The sequence below is a fragment of the Schistocerca nitens genome, chromosome 6, assembly GCF_023898315.1.
Source record: "Schistocerca nitens isolate TAMUIC-IGC-003100 chromosome 6, iqSchNite1.1, whole genome shotgun sequence".
Taxonomy (NCBI): domain Eukaryota; kingdom Metazoa; phylum Arthropoda; class Insecta; order Orthoptera; family Acrididae; genus Schistocerca; species Schistocerca nitens.
This window is the reverse complement of record NC_064619.1, coordinates 726,563,748-726,571,293: the sequence shown is the minus strand read 5'-3', so window position 1 is coordinate 726,571,293 and position 7,546 is coordinate 726,563,748. Positions and strand designations below refer to the sequence as shown.

General features: G+C 38.5%; 1 pseudogene; it reads right to left on the bottom strand.

Moving 5' to 3' along the window:
* Positions 1-1,041: 1,041 nt before the first annotated feature.
* On the bottom strand, positions 1,042-5,193 carry LOC126263597 (AP-1 complex subunit beta-1-like; annotated as a pseudogene).
* Between the last annotated feature and the right edge of the window lie 2,353 nt (positions 5,194-7,546).

The window sequence follows — 7,546 nt, the reverse complement described above, 5'->3', positions numbered from 1 at the left end:
CGAAAAAAGCAAAGTGGTTCATTAAATATAGACTCTAACGTGCATACCTGCAGAGCTATGAGCAGTTGTTAACTTTTGCTACTGTGAAATACATTTCTTCTAGTGAACAACAACTGACAGCTCATTAGGTATGCGTTTTAGAGACGTTGTTTGCTGGATATTTTCGTTGTTTTGGTTCACACTACCTAATCAAAAAGACAACAAGCAAAGAATTTGCAGTAGAAGTGATATACTGTCAGAGGTATCAAAACTATTTTCGCTTGCAGATTTTGACTCTGTCGCTTCTGGACGAGGGTTTCATGCGTTGGACTGATATATTTATCCCTCTCCATCACCCTTGAGAGTCTGTAAGATCATCACGCCACCATTTACAACAATGATCTAACACTCAACACTCAATATAGAGAGACGTTTCTATTTAAACGGACCTAGCATTTCGTTAACCCTATACTGACTGCAGTGTCTTCATTTGTTGCAGGACGGAATTGCAGACGAGGTGAATAACAGAAGATCGGAAAATCGGTTTTCTTTTGGAATACAAATACTGACTACTCTTTGTTTTAATAGGTATATGTTTCATTGATGGCGAAAGTAATCCTGAATTAATCTAACCGTGTTTTCCTGTTGCAGGAGACGTACTCGAAGGAGAAGCACGAGATGGTGTCGGCGTGGGTGCTGAAGCACTTCGGGAGCGCCCAGGACCGCTGCAGGCGGACGGAGGGGCTGCACGGAGGAGCCGTCAACACACCAGTGGCAGAGGTAACCTACTGCAGGAGCTTTAGCTATGCAAGCAGCGGTGAGTAGAATAATGATATAAATGAAAATTCATATATACTAGGCGCAGTAATGTTGTTATATACCAAAGACTAAATTGTTGTGTCTCAAACTGATGTGCAATTGAAATTTTGATGTGTGTGTTTACACCCGTAATTTACAGAATCAGCATATTTGATCAGCAACTAAACGATTCTAAATAAGTGTGTCTACAGATTCTGTTCCATCTGTTGTGTAGATATGCTTACTCATTTTAGTTATTAAATGTCAGCCATGTCCCTGTAATACGAAACAACCAAAACAAAAACAGCACTTATTAACCCTCCCCACTAACGCCCCAAAATACATATAACTTTCCTAACACGTCTCACATTTAAACAATGAATCAAGGGTTCAGAAGACTGGATATTGTTATGAGTTAAACTGTTGTGGAGCCAAAGCGTTTCAAAAATGAAGACTGTGGAAAGTCATAAATTACCATTAGGTGTAATCGGAAAGGTATTTTTCATACAAGAGAATAGAATATTTTGAGTTACAGATGTGCACCTGTAATAGCAGAACCGCAACAGTTGTTGATGATTCAGGTCCTTGGATCAAAAATACAAATTAAATCCAAGTTATTGTCCGTGACTGCCAAACGACTTCCTTTGAATATTATTCCAAACTTTCATTAACAGATTTGTTCTAAGAGAAAAGCCCATTTAAAGTAAATTTTTATTTATTACTAGCAAAAGCGGATTTTTAAGTGCCTCGTTAAACGCTGTGGGTTTTAGTCAATTTTTCACGAAAAGTTTGCAGCTGTTTAGGGGACAGTGTCAAATGACCCCTACTGTGGTTTCAGGAGAGAAATCTGTGTCAGGTGTCGTACGTTTGGTGGGTCAGCTCTGCCTGTCGTCGTAAACGTTGACATACACAAATTTTTTCAACGGAATGCAGTAGCAAAATGACGCCTTCTGAGTGTTACATACGAGCTTTCTGTGTATTCCATTAAACACGGATTCCTTCAGAAGTACAGTGAGATAGGCAAATGTAGCTTGAAGGACAAAATATTAGTCACCATAATGGTAGTGAAAACCTTTGAGTTAAAGCCTGAATTATCCGTTGCTAGCCAGCCTGACTTTGAATTCCACAGATGTAATTGTAGTGTTGCGCTTAATAAATAATGCGTAGTACAAAATAACGAAAACAAATAACATATTAGTAAGCAAGATATTTCCTCTCATAAAGCGTACCAGTTCAAAGATAATGTTTTAATATCATACGTACTAGGAAGCAAGAAATATCTTGGAATGTACTTATCGCAGTTGAGTCATACGTACTGGAACACAAGAAAGAGAAGTATGTGAATTAGTGAATATATTTTGATGTAAAATGTAAAAACAAATCCGTAAAACCATTACTTCCTTGTGAATCTGCATCAGCACAGGATGAATATATTGAGGATCTAGATCCTTTGAGGCTTTTCAGTATTATTCTATCGTGGATTTTCTTTTATTTGATATTTCCTTGAATATCTGCCAAATTTAAAAATGCTGAGGGTCTTTTTAACACAGGATTGGTGACGACTCAAGTGTCAAATTAACTGATACCCTAAAGCAAATTGAAATAGTATTTTGGCGTTGTTTGCGTCTCAAGAAGAATAGAGGCAGACACTAAATAATTTTTTTTTTTATATCACTGATCTAAGAAATCATAGTATACTGTAAAAACACAATCTGAATAAGAATATCGGAAAGAAATAGTAGTCTGGCACTACTCATACGTGAGTGTAATGAGAGATCAGCATTAGCAGGATTACAGACATGCTCGTATAGACTAACGGGCTGTGAGCTAGCTGGCGAGGCATGGAGGTTGACCAGACACGAATGTAGTGCAAATATTGGACTCACGAATACTTGTCTGGTTCACCAGTAACGCTGAGTGTGGCTTTTATGCCGTTTTTCACGCTCGTTTGGGCGAGTGCTGGGCTGATCTCCAATCTACAGCTCATAAAAGACACCATTCACAAACAGCTGCAAAACAAAGGTATACAGATCAGCGATTGCAACATTCGCAGACAGGCGACAAACACAGCTTTCATCCGCTACGTTTATCTTATGGCTGCAGCCACAGGAAGGGTAACCTGCAAGAAAGTAAAAAAATAAAAACAAAAAATGCCAGATCACGAGAACTATGATATTCGACCACGCTATAAACGTTAGGAGAGAGAAGTTATACGTAGCAAGTGACATTCGCAGCAAGGATCGGAGAATTTATTTTGTATACATGTTCGTTTAGGAATTTAGCCCTTTAGCGTTAGTTTGTTACTCTTACCTTTTGTAACGGTAACCGTTGAAATCGTATCGTATGTGATTTAACTGTTCAGTAGGCGAAAGTGTTTCAGTAAGAAAACCGAAAGTTGTCAAAGACACAGAGTTCCCTTCATCCTTGAAGCGTAGTTACCTCAAGTTAGTGGAGTGGCACAGCTTTCTCGCTGGGAAAAGTGTGTTATTCAATGGCTCTGAGGTAAGATGAAGCACTTTTACAAAAAATATTAGGTTATCGATTATCAACTGATCGTCATGACATTCATCTTCAAACGCGGGCGTTGCAATTGACCAGAAAAGTATAGTTAATGTATTTCAAGGCAAGCCCGAAATCACTATTCAATTTTAAACAGAGAATAACAGAGCTTATAACTATAAACTATGTGAGCGACAAAAATTATCTGGATAATTTCATTTTATAATTTTAGGTATATACTGTGTTACAAAGGGTTAAAAAAACATCCATTTTGCAATCATTGTCATCAGTTACTCAAAGTTTTACGATTCATCTTAGAGCCTGTGCGGTCTGATAACGGATTATCCTCTGTCCATTCCTTTAAAAGAACCTAGTGGAGAGTTTGCAGCGAAGATTCGAGAACCTCTTACATGAAGCCCAAAATGTTTTCGTTACACCACCGAAATTTGATAAACCAACGTCTGATCACATCAAAAGATATCTGACAAAAGAAAAAATGTGTCAAGCTTTTCCTTGCACGTTATCATTACTGTAATGATTTGGCATTATCAGAAAGAGTTACCAATTATTTTCAATTGATATCTTACACATGTATGAAATGGTAGAGAAAGACTAAAAATCATGAATTTTTAAAGAAAAATATCATTTGGAAACATAAAGAGAAGCTACATAAAGCAAAGACTTACAAGCATAATGAACATGAACGTATTTCAATTGGATATGTTGAAAATACTCCTACAGCACTTTTGTGTAACATATTTCATAAAATGGCGTTCCAGGATGCAACTTTATTACATATGGATGGATAAGGAAAGAGAATGTCTCTGATAGACGATGTAACGGAAATTTCAATTTCTCCAAATTTATTGATAGTGGTGGGATATTTTGTAGAAATATTCAGTTTGTACCAGCTTAACATATATTGGGTCATTGTACTTCACAAAGAACACTTTAATTTCATGTTTTAATATATCAGGACGTTTCTGTACAATGAGGTTGATATTTCTAAGTGCAACATACTGGACCTCTGGTTCCGAAGAAAGCAGTGTCACCAGTGGAGGAGCTAGCTTCTTTGTGAGTGTTGACACAAAATCAGAATCTGATGGAAGCATCTCCATAAATTTCATTAATACTTTCACTGCAGACAAGACAACTGCAGCATTTGCATGGGCCAGACGAGGAGTGATCCGCTCACAGATGCTTTGGGCTTCCCTATCATCCTTTGGACTGTAATTTGCAAGAGAATCTAGAATGAAGACTTGGCCCCACTCTGTACATTCATTAAGAGCTGTTAATAGATTTTTTATGGTCTGTGCATTCATTTCAATGAGTGGAGAGCCACTTGCACTTGCTTCATTTATTTCAAAGAGAGCAGCCACAGCATTAGCAACCACCATAGGATTGGAGTCAGAAAGAAGATCTTTCAGCTGATCAAGAAATCCCTGGTCTTCAACCAACTGGGCATTGATATCATACAGTTTGGCAACACACACAGCAGTAGTTTTCTAACATATGGATCTTCATCTTTGAGGCACTTACGCAAAGGCTCACTAAGATATTCTGTTATTTTGTCAACTCTAGTGCAGCCCATTGTTCGAACAGCCAGGGCACGGATTAAAGGATTTGGATCTTCACAATCCTTTACAAAAGTGTTTACTGCCATTATTGCCATGTCAGGCTGACTCTTCGCGTAGTTCATCAAATATAAATACACTAGTTTCTTCAGTTCGAGATTGTCAGTCTGCATACAATTAACGACATCAGGAAATAAAGCAGAAACATCTTTTCCTACTGTCATTGAAGCAATAACTTTTTAACAGCTTCCCGCTTCTTCTCTTTCTTATCATTGTTAAGTTCAGATTTCAGTTCAAATATTTCACCCTTTTTTGTTGTGGTAAAATACTTTGAGTCAGTCATGGCTGGGTGCTAGTTCCCTCGCTTGACAACTTCCCACCCCACACAGTTCTATGTGGCCACACATTTTTTTCTTCACCATGCACCAAATTAAATTTGGGTTGTGTTGTTACTCCTAAGTGAAAATGGGCAAAAACCAAAAAAACATGTTTTGCAATATCTGGGCCAATTTACATACCCACCAAATATCATCAAGACCATTTATTTACATCTGGGATATTTACCTTGCTAGGCAGCGAGTCAATATTTTCGCAATCTCCAAGCATGTTATATTTTGTCGACTGGACAAAAATACACGTGTCGTCACCTGACACCACCTGAGGCTTGTAAAATGCAGAGTCATCAATATTAGTTTTCTGATGGTTTTCTGTCCACTCTGTGACGCCTGACAGCAATTAGATGTGAGAAGCGATTACGTTGAGGATTCTTTCGGTCTCTGCACGTACAGAAACGCTGATTTACGTTATATTTTTGATAAATATGCTGCTGGGTGTTTCATATTTTTGAATCCCCTTTAAAATACTACAAAACGCAGGAAGTTACGATCTTTACGTAATTTTTGGATACATTTGATTGTGCGTGAGCATGAGTGCGCACGCGTGTGTGTGTGTGCGTGTGTGTGTGTGGGTGTGTGTGTGTGTGTGTGTGCACGAGCTTTTGTTTTGAAAGCGAAATGAACCTTCTCCTGAAAATTAGGTGCCTACTTTGTAAAAGAGATACCACATACAAGGAGTACGTTTTAAATATACTTCCCTTATTCATTGAAACTACGAGTACTTTCAGACTGGTTGCCTCATTTTCGTACTACACGATAATAGAGTAGTATAGATAGACACAAAGCCCATGCCTACTACAGTAGTACAAGTTTATATGCCAACTAGCTCTGCAGATGATGAAGAAATTGATGAAATGTATGACGAGATAAAAGAAATTATTCAGGTAGTGAAGGGAGACGAAAATTTAATAGTCATGGGTGACTGGAATTCATCAGTAGGAAAAGGGAGAGAAGGAAACATAGTAGGTGAATATGGACTGGGGGGAAGGAATGAAAGAGGAAGCCGCCTTGTAGAATTTTGCACAGAGCATGACTTAATCATAGCTAACACTTGGTTCAAGAATCATGAAAGGAGGCTGTATACATGGAAGAAGCCTGGAGATACTGACAGGTTTCAGATAGATTATATAATGGTAAGACAGAGATTTAGGAACCAGGTTTTAAATTGTAAGACATTTCCTGGGGCAGATGTGGATTCTGACCACAATCTATTGGTTATGAACTGCAGATTGAAACTGAAGAAACTGCAAAAAGGTGGGAATTTAAGGAGATGGGACCTGGATAAACTGAAAGAACCAGAGGTTGTAGAGAGTTTCAGGGAGAGCATAAGGGAACAATTGACAGGAATGGGGGAAAGAAATACAGTAGAAGAAGAATGGGTAGCTCTGAGGGATGAAGTGGTGAAGGCAGCAGATGATCAAGTAGGTAAAAAGACGAGGGCTAATAGAAATCCTTGGATAACAGAAGAAATATTGAATTTAATTGATGAAAGGAGAAAATATAAAAATGCAGTAAATGAAGCAGGCAAAAAGGAATACAAACGTCTCAAAAATGAAATCGACAGGAAGTGTAAAATGGCTAAGCAGGGATGGCTAGAGGACAAATGTAAGGATGTAGAGGCTTGTCTCACTAGGGGTAAGATAGATACTGCCTACAGGAAAATTAAAGAGACCTTTGGAGAGAAGAGAACCACTTGTATGAATATCAAGAGCTCAGATGGCAATCCAGTTCTAAGCAAAGAAGGGAAGGCAGAAAGGTGGAAGGAGTATATGGAGGGTTTATACAAGGGCGATGTACTTGAGGACAATATTATGGAAATGGAAGAAGATGTAGATGAAGACGAAATGGGAGATAAGATACTGCGTGAAGAGTTTGACAGAGCACTGAAAGACCTGAGTCGAAACAAGGCCCCGGGAGTAGACAACATTCCATTAGAACTACTGATAGCCTCGGGAGAGCCAGTCATGACAAAACTCTACCATCTGGTGAGCACGATGCATGAGACAGGCGAAATACCCTCAGACTTCAAGAAGAATATAATAATTCCAATCCCAAAGAAAGCAGGTGTTGACAGATGTGAAAATTACCGAACTATCAGTTTAATAAGTCACAGCTGCAAAATACTAACGCGAATTCTTTACAGACGAATGGAAAAACTGGTAGAAGCGGACCTCGGGGAAGATCAGTTTGGATTCCGTAGAAATGTTGGAACACGTGAGGCAATACTGACCTTACGACTTATCTTGGAAGAAAGATTAAGGAAAGGCAAACCTACGTTTCTAGCATTTGTAGACTTAGAGA